This window comes from Lolium rigidum, chromosome 1 (assembly GCF_022539505.1).
Source record: "Lolium rigidum isolate FL_2022 chromosome 1, APGP_CSIRO_Lrig_0.1, whole genome shotgun sequence".
Lineage (NCBI taxonomy): Eukaryota > Viridiplantae > Streptophyta > Magnoliopsida > Poales > Poaceae > Lolium > Lolium rigidum.
In genome coordinates, this window is record NC_061508.1 from 332,254,252 (window position 1) to 332,269,112 (window position 14,861).

Here is a 14,861-nt window from a genome sequence, read left to right on the forward strand (position 1 = left end):
TGATCATACGATTTGGACTTCCAGGAACCCACGGATCAGTCCAAATATTTATTTTTGAACCATCCCCAACACGCCACATATGTCCTCTTTTGAAAGTATTGATACTAGCCCAGATGCTTTGCCATGTATAAGAACTCCCTTTTTTCAACTGGCAATTCAGAATGTCCCCGGATGGATAGTATTTTGCTTGCAGAACTGAAGCACAAAGAGAGTCTGGTACAGAGATTAATCTCCAAACCTGCTTTGCCAACATAGACAGGTTAAAACAGTGAAGGTCGCGGAAACCCATACCTCCCTGTTTTTTCGGCACACACATTTTCCACCAAGAAAACCAGTGCATATGTTTTTGCTGATCATCATCTCCCCACCAGAATTGGGATATTGCTGTTATTATCCCTTTAATAATCTGCTTGGGTAGTTTAAAAACAGACATCGCATATGCAGGTATGGCCTGAATGACGGCTTTAATGAGCGCCTCTTTTCCGCCAAAAGACATGTTCTTCTCCTTCCAACCACTAAGGATTTTGCAGATTCTATCAATCAAGTGCTGGAAACAATCCGACCTATCCACCCCTACCAACGGGGGAAGGCCTAAGTACTTATCAGTTATCGCTTCTGTTAAGATATTCAGAATATTGCAAACTTCGACTTTCATATCAATCTCAGTACAGGGGCTAAAGAAAATGCTTGATTTCGCCTCGCTCACCAATTGACCCGAAGCGGCACAGTAATCATTCAAAATATTACGGAGAGATGTAGCATTCCCATGATCAGCCCTCATGAGGATGAGAGAATCATCTGCAAAAAGGAGATGGGACACTGCAGGTGCATTTCTACAAGCCTTGACTCCAATTAAATTCCCCTCATTCTCCTCAAACTTGAGCAGGCTAGATAGTCCTTCCGCGCAAAGAAGAAACAAATAAGGTGAAAGAGGATCCCCTTGACGGAGTCCCCTTGACGGATAAATATAATCAGACAAATCATTATTCAGACGAACTTGGTACCTTACTGATGCAACGCAAGCCATAATGAGTTCGACCCAAGTAGGGTCAAACCCCAAACGAATCAGAATTCTCCTCAGGAAAGACCACTCCACTCTATCATATGCTTTGTGCATGTCCAACTTCACAGCACAAATTCCATACTTACCCAACTTCTTATTTTTGATAGTATGGTAGCTCTCATACGCCACCAGTACATTGTCAGTAATGAGTCTGCCCGGGACAAAAGCACTCTGTGTGGTCGAGATAATCTCTGGTAGAATATATTTGAGTCTCTGAGCAAGCAGTTTTGCAATTACCTTGTATACCACATTACATAAGCTAATAGGCCGGAATTGTGTTATCAGATCCGGGTTCTCCACCTTTGGAATAAGCACAATTGTGGTATTATTCCAGCCTTCCGGAATAACTCTGGAATTCACAGCTTGAAGAACCTCGTCAGTAAGATCCTCGCCAATAATATGCCAGAAGCGTTTGTAAAAAACAGCATGAAGCCCATCTGGGCCTGGGGCTTTTAGATCGCCAATATTAAACAGAGCCTTTTTCACCTCATCTCTCGAATAAGGAGCTAGCAATTTTTCGTTCATCTCGGGAGTAACAGAGGGAAGGACTTTGTTTAAAACATTAGGATCAGGATCCTGTACCTCCGCAGTAAACAAAGTCTGGAAGTAATTCTTAGCCATACCCATAATTTGATCATGGTCTTCAATAACGTCTCCAGCTTCATTCTTCAAGTATTTAATGAAATTCCGTTTACGGCGCCCTGATGCAAAACGGTGAAAAAACGCCGTATTTTGGTCTCCATGCTGGAGCCAGTTAACCCTGCCACGTTGAACCCAATAAAGTTCCTCTTGTTCCAACAGATTTTCCATCTTGAGCTGTATGTCTCTCTGTTTAGAAATAGCCTCGTCCGACAGTGGACCAGACATGACTTGGTTCAATTCAGCTTGAAGCTCACGCAGCCTTTTCCTTGGTCCTTTAAGAACATGTTTATCCCAATTATGGAGTGCTTCATGCACCTCTGCCGTGTGGTCACTGAGGGAAGCCTCCGCATGGAGCAGTTTGGCTCTGTCCCACGCCGTTTGAATGATAGATTCAACCGAGTTCTCACACAACCAACGAGCCTCGAACCGGAGAGGTGATACCGCATGCTGCACCTGAATCCCATTTAATCGTTCAGTGTCCACAAGGATAGGGCGATGATCTGATTTTCCAAAATCCTCATTAAGAACTCCTACACTAGGGAACATATCCGCCCATCTAGAATTACAAACCGCACGGTCCAGCCTTTCCCTGATCTTCCCTCTTCTCCAAGTGAAAATATCCCCCTCAAAGCCCATATCTTCCAACTCACATTCATTAAGAACATCTCTGAATGCTTGCATACATCGGAGTGATCTGGAAGCACCTCCTTCTTTTTCATTTGAATAAAGAATTTCATTAAAATCCCCCACCATAATCCAAGGAAGATCAAACTCTGCGTGAAGAGATCGAATATAATCCCAAGACAGATGCTTCCTATCGCTGCTAGGTTCACCATAAAAGCCAGTAAAGCACCATCCCGCCTCACCATGTTCATTAATGCGTATGTCAATAAAATTCTGCTCCACCTCCTTAGACGTTACAGTAATATCGTTATTCCAGAGCAAGACTAATCCACCACTTCTGCCATCACTCTCAGCAACCAACATCTCATCAAACAGTAATCTCCGCTTCAAAGATTCCGCCTTAACTTTACACAAATGTGCCTCAGACAGAAAAAGCACATCTGGTTTTATTCGCGCCTGGAGAACCAGGAGCGCACGAACTGCCGAAGACTTACGCATTCCCCGGCAGTTCCAACATAGGAGTTTCATTGCGACCGGACAGACCCCTTGCTGGAGTCTGCCGATCCTACAGAGTTGTTTGAGTTAGTCCCATCCTTCTTTGATCTCTTCTTTCTGTCCTTGTCAATGACTGCACCCACAACCGGGGGAGGTACAGGTACAATATCCATTGTCGTTGCCTGCGGGTCACCTACCCCACTGCCAACCAGAGGAAGCGTAAGATCATCTTTCTCTTGGTTGAAGTCTAGTCCCCTCTTTGCCCCAGAGAGATTATTATCACTAGCAGGCAGATCAATATCTTTGTCTTTCATAGGACTTGTAGCAGTATCTTGTAAATCAGACGCACTGCCACCATCAGTATTGTTCATAGCGTTAACCTCCAACTTATATTTGCATCACGACCATACAGGCCCCTCCCTCTACCAGATGGATCACGTCCACGGCCACTCCCAAAACCTCTACCGCTCACCATAAACCTTCCTTTCCAAGTATCAAAGTCTGCTTTGATAAAATCCCCCCACTTAAGCTTCGATTCATCATGTTCCCCGTACCACACTCAGTATGGATGTGACCAAGGAGGCCACAGAAACCACAAAACCTGGGTATCTTCTCATATTTCACTGCATAGAACTCCCTTTGTTTCTCCCGAGAAATAGTTACCACTCGAGCCAAAGGTAGGCGAACATCCAGGCGAACCCTAACACGGACAAAATTCACAATCCCTTGCACATTGAGTTCAACAGAGATGCACTTGCCAACCTTCTTCTCCACCAAGTTCTTAATAAGGGATTCATTCCTGTAACCTATTGGGAGTTTGTGAATTTGAATCCAAACATTGATAAAATTCAGATCGACTGATTCCGTTGGAGCCAATCCATCATACGCCTCAATCGATACGGCATTCTATCGAAACAGCCATGGACCACCTTGCTCCACCTTTATCCAATCGCCTAGACAAGAACATTGCACGGAGAATAGCTTGTCTTCCAATGGAGTGAATATGATCTCTTGGGCAGGACTCCAAGCCACACGCATGTGCTGCTCAAAGGTCTGGGGACTAAAACTATTTGCCGTGTGAATTCTGGCTAAAGCCGTCCACTTCATACCTTGTTTCGGAACACCTTCCTCGTCCTCGAACACGAGATCATCAATCTCGTCCTCGTCTATCCCGAGCCGCATCAGCATATCATCCAGATTGTTGTCCATCTTCTTCGATCCCGACCCACTGGCCGAGTCCGTAGCACTTGCCTGAGGAGACGCCATGATCCTCCGCCAAGGTCCCACCGGCCCCCAGGGGATCGCGTCAAGATTGATGGAGGGAGAAGAAAGACTTCCCGCCGGTGGAGAACCGACGAACAAGGCGGAAACCCTAGTCGCCAGGCAATCGCCTGTCTCCTAGGTCAAAAGCCCGAAACGGTATTCGTGGAAGGCCTCACGATATGCCCTGGAGTTAAAACTCGAAGCTCACAATTTACGCCTGGACTCGAGCTCGACGTACAACGAGTTAATCCGAATTTCAATTTTTATTGTTATAAGCGAGTTTGAGCTAAACGGGTCGAGTTCACCTGGCTCACAAGTAGCTCATTTACGACAGTAAAAATCAGCATTATGCTCTATAATCTGGTCAAAGAAGCTAATCCAACCTAAGTGGCCATGTATTTTTGTGGTACCATATTCCTTATGATTGTTGCGTATCATTTATGCTCAAATAATCAGAAAAGTAAATCATATATTATACACATTTCTTCTGACAGTTTTTATCGAACTACTAGTTAGCTTTGCGAGTTGAGCCGGGCTCGGTTGCTATACGAGTTGAGTCGAGCTAATTTGCCAGTTGACCGAGCTTTAGCGAGTCGAGCTGAGCTGGCTTGGCTCGGCTCGAATATCAGACCTAATCATGGACACCGGTCGTGAGGGGCGTGTCTACTGGACTGTGTCCATTCTGGGCTCCGGTGGCACGCTCACGTGGCATGTCCTATTCGAAGCAAATTTTGGTCATGTTCTTCACTTTGTTTGAGCCTACCATTTCATTTTCTTTTTCAGCGCCGGTGGACAGCTATTCCCCTCTTAGAAACACTTTGAGGAGACTAAAAAGCTTCGTCAAAACAAGTCGTCGTCTTACGTGAGGTACTCAAGCTCACTTTGTAGATGTAAAGTAAGCCATGAAATGATGTATGGTTGGTTTAAGCAGCGGTAAAACATGCACTAAAATAACCTATAGACACTCTGAACTTCAATGTGCTAGAGAGCACGTAAGGAACCAACTAAATACTTCAACAATCACAATCAACCTAATGCGTTCCTCCTTCGCACACAATAAGGAAGAATTCGCAAATGCACTCACATGGTTGACAGCTTTACAAGTTATTGATTGGGGTAGAACTAATTACCACGCAAGGTTCCTACCGAAATTCACTTCGAGCTCACCGCCGATAGCTAGGTTCCTACCGAAATCCAGGGTGAATCGAAGGCTGACGCTGGTGATCTGCGGATAAGGAGGGAGAGGAAGCGGGGGAGCGGTCGTGGTGGATGGAATGCGGTGTCGGAGGCGGGGAAGAGGAGATGGGACCTCGCGAAGGCGCTGCGGGTGCGGAAGCTGGATCGGCAATGGCGAGGCAGAGGTTGTCGCGCCGGGAGCACGCCGAGGACGGAGCTCAATCGCCTCGGTGCGGAGGCTTCAGCTTCTGCGAGGGCTCGTTTGGGCCAATCGTCGTTGCTCCCGAACTCGCCTTCCTCGGCGTAGCGGCGGGGATCGAGGAATCAGGCGAAGCCGGAAGCAAAAAAAAATCGCCGCAGAGGTATTCCTGGCGCTGTAGGCGCCGTTGCAGGGGCGGAAGCCTGGTCCGAGAACCGTGTTGTTGCAGGAGGCCATATAAAGGGATCTGGAACTCTAGGATACGACGCAGAGCTTGTCGGTGGACAAACGGCGGCTGTCGGAGCGGAGACTTTGTCCAGTGAGGCAGCTGTCCCCATTCGACTTGGCAGTACAGAGGGCTCATGCGCAGCTACCGCCGCGTTGGAACAAGAGACCTCATCCTCTGGGGATGGCTGTCACAGAACTAAAGGCAACATTGGTGCTGTTGATTCTACATCAACATGCACTGCTAATGGGAGTGCCTATAGAAGGATCCGAGGATTCAGAAGTCTGATAGGGACTGCTGCTCTTGGTTTTGGTGGGAAAGGACAGGTGGAAGAAGTGGTGGTGGGTTCCAGGAGCTTGCCCATGGCGCAGTGGACCAAGTCAAAAGGTGGGTGCCCTGTACCTGTGGTGGACATGGAGGATAAGGAGACCGAGCTGCTTTTCGAGCAACTTTGGCATATTCCTCAGCATCTGGGCAAGCCACCCACGAGGGGGGGGGACATATATAAACCCTCGGCTGCTCCCTCGGGTTCGAAGTCCTCCTCCTCCGCCGCCATTGCCACCAGAGAGGCCATCCCTATGTTACTTGGGGGCTGAAGAGACTGAGATTATAGATCTAGAGGTTGAGGAGGTGATCATGGCTGACCGTGGCCGTGGTGGAAGAAACAGAGCGAGAGGATCTGGAGGAGGAAGAGGAGATAACTGGAATCGACAGCAGCACAACAATCAGTTCCAATAGAATCCACAGCAGCAACAGCAATATCCATTCCAAGATTTCCAACAAAATCAAGGTGCCTTCCTCTTTCCCCCACAGCCTTATGGCTTTGTGCCTAGTGGGATGCCTCCTCGTTGGGCTTTCTAGGGAGCCTATCCTCAATTTCCCCCACAACAGTTTGGGTATCAATCTAACCAGTGGATAGCCCCAAATTCTGAAGATTTTCCTCAAAGCAATCAGAGCTTAGATGGAGTGAATGCTGCTAAAGCAAAGAGTGGGGAGCCTAAGCAGATGCAGAAGAAGAGAAGTGGTGGGAGTGGTGAAACTGCTCAGGTAATCCCAAATCATATGTCATATGTAGATACTATCTGTCTTGGCTGTGGAGAACCTGGACATTTCAAGCAGTCTTGTGACAGAAAGGCTCTCTGTTTCATCTGCAAAGCCACAAATCATTATGTTGAAGGTTGTCATGTCATCAAGAGGCCACCTCAAGTAGCTAAGTATATAGGAAGTGCAGCTAATGGTTCAGGTTTCTTTCATATATGAGATCCCTGATGTGGTGGTAAACCCTGTGGCTACCACTAAGAACTGTGGCTTGGTGTTGATAGAGGAAGGCAACATCACAAAAGCTGAGCTAGCCAAGGAGTTTGCTGGGATTTACAGAACAAATTGGCCTTGGCAGATCAGAGAGCTCACCTAGTGGTCTTACTTGGTCAAATTTCCCCCACATCTCCCAGTAGACCAGGTGATTGGTTACCCAAGGTTTGGTCTGACAAAACCTGGTGTTTGGGTTAAAGTGGAAGCTTGGGATGATGATCCAGATCCTATGGCAGTTATGCAAGAAACTTGGATGAAGATTCATGGCATGCAACCTCCATGGTGTGAATGGAACTGCATTGCTCAAGCTGTCTCTGTGTGTGGAATCTTAGAAGAAATAGATTGGATGAGTGTGTTCAAGGACTGTGCTGAGGTGGTTAGGGTCAAGATAAAGTGTAGAGACTCTACTAGAATTCCTGCTGGCAGGTTGTTTCATTTTCAAGGGAAGTTTCATCAACTGCTGTTTGAAGCTGAGGGAGAGCCTGCTATGGGGGTGGCTTAGGATACTCCTCCCCCACCTCCCCCTCCTTATGATGGAAATGATGAGCATGGGAATGATGGACAAACTGGTGAGAGGCAGGATGGCATGGAGACGGATAGAAGCAATGCAGCAGGGAATGCTTCTGCTAATTCCACTGTGATGACTCATGGTGCATCCAGCTCTGGTTTTGTGGTGAGAAGACTAGTCTCTGATGATGAAGAGGTCAAGGAGTATGTCAGTGGTGCAGAGGTGTATGATTTGCTGCTCAAGAATGGTTGTGTTGGTGAGGATGGTAGATTTATCTAGAAAAATGGGGCTAGCAGCTCTGCAGATTCAGTGAGTGAAGAGGTTCAGAGCTTCCTCTTGGAGGAACAAGAGAACCTAGCTGGTCACCAGAAGATTGTTCTGGAAACTATGGAGATGAATGTTGATGGTCTTGAAGCTGCTCTGCCAGAAGAGTTCCTCTCCAACCTTGAGAAGTCTGACAAAGAAGAGGGGGTGGACACAGATAACCAGGAGAGAGCAAGAAACAAGAAGGTTTGGGGGCCTGCGCAAGCTACTAGGCAAAGCTCTAGGGTGGATAGATCCATGAATGTGATGAAGAAATCTATTGAGTACAAGAAGAGGAGTAACCTGGAGGAACCTAACAAAAAGATAAAAGGTATAATGCAGTCTAATGTTTTTCAGTCTCTAGATGTTGATTATCTTGAATCTTTGGCTAGGAGTGTTGGTGTTGATATTTCTGCTATTAGTGCTAGTGGTAGGGTAGAGAAAAATCATGTTGTCCAACCTAGGATTAATGGGGACAGTGTGGTCTCTCCTATGAGTGAGTTAGTAGATTTTGAGATTCCTAGGGAGAATTTACTTCTTGAATCTTAGAATATGGTTTTATTATCTAGTAGTGGAGCTTTAGTTGCTACTCCAAATAATATAAATAGGAAGTGTGATGAAATCTATGAGGATGAAGGGGAGAAATGGATAGAAGTTATTAGGAAGTCTCGGGGCAAGCACCCCAAGAAGAGGTTACAATGTTAGTTTCCTTTTTCAATATTAGAGGGATTACTGCTCCTGGTAGGAAGAAGTGCCTAGAGGACACTGTTATTCCTCTGAAAGTTGATTACAATGGTTTTCAGGAGACAAAAAAGAGAAATTCTCCAAATCTTTCTTGAAAACTATTTTAGGGAATAGGAATTTTGAGTGGAATTTTATGCCTGCAGTTGGTATTGCTGGTGGTATACTTTTTGGTATAAATAGTGACATTTTTGAGGTTATTTCTTGGAACATTAAATCTTTCTATGTTAGTACAACTGCTAGGATTAAAAGCTCTGGTGTAGTTATTAGGTTAACTACAGTGTATATATGGCTCTCCTTATGAGGAGGGTAAGGATGTTTTTATTTCATAATTGCATGAGTTGTTCTTAAACTGGGATGGGCCTGCCAAGATTGGAGGTGACTTTAACCTGGTCAGGTCTCAGAGTGATAAGAGTAATGGTGTTATAGATTTTAAATGGGCTGACAAATTTAATGCTTGGATAGATATGTGGGCTTTAGTGTAGATGGGTTTGGCAGGTAGATCCTTTACCTGGAGTAATAATGAAAGCAATAGGATTATGTGTAGGATTGACAGGATTTTCTATAATACTAGTTTTGAGGTTCTATTTCCTCTAGGGAATGCAAGAGCTTTGCCAAGGTTAGGGAGTGATCGCACTCCAATAGTTTGGGATTCTGGAGAGGCTAATACTCCTAAGTAGTTTTAAATTTGAAAAATGGTGGAGTACTAGAGTAGATTTTGTGAATGTAGTAGTTAAAGCTTGGGCTATCCAAGTTAATAGTAATAATCCTTTGGATATATGGCAAGCTAAAGTGAGATGTTTTAGGAGCTCTGCTAAAGGTTGGAGTGCAAATATAGATGCTAAAATTAGGAAAAAGAAAAATCCCTTATGGAAGAATATGATGCTTTAGATATTAAGGCTGAAACCCAGGAACTCTTAGTGGGTGAAGCTGGGAGGTTTAAGCAAATCCTTGCTGAACTGAGTTCCTTTTGGATTATTGAGGAAATAAAAGCAAAACAACGTTCTAGAGATAAAGATATTTGTGAGGGGGATAGGAATACTGCATATTTTCAAGCTTTAGCTAACCAAAGAAGAAGGAAGAAAATGATTCCTGTGCTGGATGGCCCTGAAGGTCCTGTAACTGAAACAAAAGGAATGTTAGAGATAACTAAAACTTACTACAAAGATTTGTTTGGGGCTGAAGAGAGACCTGAGAAGCTACTAGATAATTTTTTCCTACCTTAGGAAAAAGTAATTGTAGAAAAAAATGAGATGTTAGGGAGTAGATTTACTTTGGAGGAAATAAAAGAGGTTGTTTTTGGTTCTTATGCTGATGGAGCACCTGGGCCAGATGGTCTGTCCTTTTTCTTTTATCAGAAATATTGGGACATTATTGCTCAAGATTTATTGAATCTTTTTTATGCTTGGTTTGATGATAAGCTAGATATTTTTAGATTAAATTTTGCTATGATTACTTTGATTCCAAAAGAAAATGATGCTAGAACTATGAAGAAATTCAGGCCTATAAGCTTACTTAATTGTAGTTTTAAGATTTTATGTAAAGTTTTGACAAATAGGTTGGCCAAAATTATAGGGAGATTGATTTCTCAGAATTAATCTGCCTTTATTAAAGATAGATATAGTTTGGAGAGTGTTGTTGTTACAGAACATGAAATTGTGCATGAGGTACATAGGAGGAAAATGGAATGCTTTGTTTTTAAAATTGATTATGAAAAAGCATATGATAGGTTAATCTAGATTTCTTGTATGAGGTTTTACATCTTAGAGGGTTTAGCCCTTTCTAGATTAGGCTTATAAAACAGTTAACTATAGGTGGTTCAGTTGGGGTGAAAGTAAATGAAGTAGAAAGTGACTTCTTCATTACTGGTAAAGGTTTAAGACAAGGGGACCCTCTGTCCCCTGGTCTTTTTAACTTTGTAGTTGATGTTTTCTCCAAAATGCTTCTCAAAGGGGGCAATGAGGGCCTGATTAGAGGTCTTTGTCCTGACTTTGTCCTAGGAGGTGTTGTGTGTCTTCAGTATGCTGATGATACTTTACTCTTCCTTGAGAAAAGTAATGAAATTGCAACTAATATGAAATGGATTTTAACCTGTTTTGAACAGATCTCTGGCATGCGAATTAACTACCATAAAAGTGAGTTGATACCTATTAATGTAGAAGTGGAAGAGTGTACCACCTTCTTCTTGAGTTTTGGCTGTGTACTAGGCTCTTTTCCAATTAAATATCTAGGGATTCCGTTGCACTATGACATATTGAAAAGAGAAGATTTACAACCTTTGATTGATTTTCTTTTGAGTAGATTAGCTGGTTGGAGAGGGAAATTTTTGTCCTCTGCAGCTAAAAGAGAACTAGTTAGGTCATTTTTAGCTAGTATCCCAATTTATCTGCTTTGTTTTTTCAAGTTCCCCAAATGGGCTTTGAAACTAATCAATACACAGCTAGCTAATTGCTTATGGAATGATGAGGAAAGGAACAACAAAATACATTTAGCTAATTGGTCATCTGTGTGTATGAGAAAAGAGTTTGGTGGCATGGGGATTCCTCATTTGCAGGATTTAAACCTATGTCTCCTAGGGTCTTGGATTAAGAGGTATATACAGGGGTGATACGTCTCCGACGTATCGATAATTTCTTATGTTCCATGCCACATTATTGATGATATCTACATGTTTTATGCATGCTTTACTTCATATTTATGCATTTTCTGGAACTAACCTATTAACAAGATGCCGAAGAGCCAGTTGCTGTTTTCAGCTGTTTTTGGTTTCAGAAATCCTAGTAAGGAAATATTCTCGGAATTGGACGAAATCAACGCCCAGGGGCCTATTTTCACACGAAGCTTCCAGAAGACCGAAGAGTCAACGAAGTGGGGCCACGAGGCAGCCAGGAGGTAGGGCGGCGCGGCCCAAGCCTTGGCCGCGCCGGCCTGTCTCCTGGGCCCCTCGTGACGCCCCCTGACCTGCCCTTCCGCCTACAAATAGCCTTCGTCGCGAAACCCCCGCATCCGAGAGCCACGATACGGAAAACCTTCCGGAGACGCCGCCGCCGCCAATCCCATCTCGGGGGATTCAGGAGATCGCCTCCGGCACCCTGCCGGAGAGGGGATTCATCTCCCGGAGGACTCTACACCGCCATGGTCGCCTCCGGAGTGATGAGTGAGTAGTTCACCCCTGGACTATGGGTCCATAGCAGTAGCTAGATGGTCATCTTCTCCTCATTATGCTTCATTGTCGAATCTTGTGAGCTGCCGAACATGATCAAGATCATCTATCTATAATGCTATTTGTTGTGTTTGTTGGGATCCGATGAATAGAGAATACTATGTTATGTTGATTATCAATTTATATCTATGTGTTGTTTATGATCTTGCATGCTCTCCGTTATTAGTAGAGGCTCTGGCCAAGTTTTTGCTAGTAACTCCAAGAGGGGGTATTTATGCTCGATAGTGGGTTCATGTCTCCGTGAATCTCGGGGAGTGATAGAAACTTCTAAGGTTATGGATGTGCTGTTGCCACTAGGGATAAAACATTGATGCTATGTCCGAGGATGTAGTTATTGATTACATTACGCGCAATACTTAATGCAATTGTCTGTTGTTAGCAACTTAATACTGGAGGGGTTCGGATGATAACTCGAAGGTGGACTTTTTAGGCATAGATGCATGCTGGATAGCGGTCTATGTACTTTGTCGTAATGCCCAATTAAATCTCACAATACTCATCATAATATGTATGTGCATGGTCATGCCCTCTCTATTTGTCAATTGCCCAACTGTAATTTGTTCACCCAACATGCTATTTATCTTATGGGAGAGACACCACTAGTGAACTGTGGACCCCGGTCCAATTCTTTATACTGAAATACAATCTACTGCAATTGTTCTACTGTTCTCTGCAAACAATCATCATCCACACTATACATCTAATCCTTTGTTACAGCAAGCCGGTGAGATTGACAACCTCACTGTTTCGTTGGGGCAAAGTACTTGGTTTGTGTTGTGCAGGTTCCACGTTGGCGCTAGAATCCCTGGTGTTGCGCCGCACTATATCTTGCCGCCATCAACCTTCAACGTGCTTCTTGGCTCCTGCTGGTTCGATAAACCTTGGTTTCATACTGAGGGAAAACTTGCCGCTGTACGCATCACACCTTCCTCTTGGGGTTCCCAACGGACGCGTGCTGTACGCGTATCAAGCTCTTTTTCTGGCGCCGTTGCCGGGGAGATCAAGACACGCTGCAAGGGGAGTCTCGACATCGCAATCTCTTTACTTTGTTTTTGTCTTGCTTTATTTTATTTACTACTTTGTTTGCTGCACTAAATCAAAACACAAAAAAATTAGTTGCTAGTTTTACTTTATTTGCTATCTTGTTTGCACTCTATATCAAAAACACAAAAAAATTAGTTACTTGCATTTACTTTATCTAGTTTACTTTATTTACTATTGCTAAAATGGGTACTCCTGAAAATACTAAGTTGTGTGACTTCACAACCACAAATAATAATGATTTCTTATGCACAACTATTGCTCCACCTCGCTACTACGAGCAGAATTCTTTGAAATTAAACCCGCTTTACTGAATCTTGTTATGCGAGAGCAATTTTCTGGTGTTAGTTCTGATGATGCTGCTGCCCATCTCAATAACTTTGTTGAACTATGTGAAATGCAAAAGTATAAAGATGTAGATGGTGACATTATAAAATTAAAATTGTTGCCTTTCTCATTAAGAGGAAGAGCTAAAGATTGGTTGCTATCTCTGCCTAAGAATAGTATTGATTCATGGACTAAATGCAAGGATGCTTTTATTGGTAGATATTATCCCCCTGCTAAAATTATATCTTTGAGGAGTAGCATAATGAATTTTAAACAATTGGATACTGAGCATGTTGCACAAGCATGGGAAAGAATGAAATCTTTGGTTAAAAATTTCCCAACCCATGGACTGACTACTTGGATGATCATCCAAACCTTTTATGCAGGACTGAATTTTTCTTCGCGGAACCTATTGGATTCAGCAGCTGGAGGTACCTTTATGTCCATCACTCTTGGTGAGGCAACAAAGCTTCTTGATAATATGATGATTAATTACTCTGAATGGCACACGGAAAGAGCTCCACAAGGTAAGAAGGTAAATTCTGTCGAAGAAACCTCTTCCTTGAGTGATAAGATTGATGCTATTATGTCTATGCTTGTGAATGATAGGACTAATATTGATCCTAATAATGTTCCGTTAGCTTCATTGGTTGCTCAAGAAGAACATGTTGATGTCAACTTCATTAAAAATAATAATTTCAACAACAATGCTTACCGGAACAATTCTAGTAACAACTATAGGCCATATCCTTATAATAATGGCAACGGCTATGGTAATTCTTATGGGAATTCTTACAACAATAATAGGAATTCACCCCCTGGACTTGAAGCTATGCTTAAAGAATTTATTAGTACACAAACTGCTTTTAACAAATCTGTTGAAGAAAAGCTTGGAAAAATTGATATACTTGCTTCTAAAGTCGATAGTCTTGCTGCTGATGTTGATCTTTTGAAATCGAAAGTTATGCCTCATGAAAATCATAATAATAAAATTGTTACTACAGCAAATGCCATCCAAGTTAGAATTAATGAGAATATAAGATTGATGGCCGAATTGCGTGCTAGGTGGGAAAGAGAAGAAAACGAAAAAGAAGATAATATAGCTAAAGTTTGGACTATTACCACCACTAGTAATGCTAATGCTACACATGTTGCTGCACCTCCTACTATTAATGGTAAAAGAATTGGTGTTGGCAATGTTTCCACTTCTAATGAAAAGCGCGAAAAACTGCCTGAAACTGCTAAAACTGCTTGTGATAAAGCTGCTGAAATTTTTTCCAACATTGGGGATGATGATCCCATTGCTTTAGATTATAATGGTTTAAATTTTGATGATTGCCACATCTCTGAAGTTATTAAGTTCTTACAAAAACTTGCTAAAAGTCCTAATGCTAGTGCTATAAACTTGGCTTTCATGAAACATATTACAAATGCTCTCATAAAAGCTAGAGAAGAGAAATTAGAACGCGAAGCTTCTATTCCTAGGAAGCTAGAGGATGGTTGGGAGCCCATCATTAAGATGAAGGTCAATGACTTTGATTGTAATGCTTTATGTGATCTTGGTGCAAGTATTTCTATTATGCCTAAGAAAATTTATAATATGCTTGACTTGCCACCATTGAAAAATTGTTATTTGGATGTTAATCTTGCTGATCATTCTACAAAGAAACCTTTGGGGAAAGTTGATAATGTTCACATTACCGTTAACAATAACCTTGT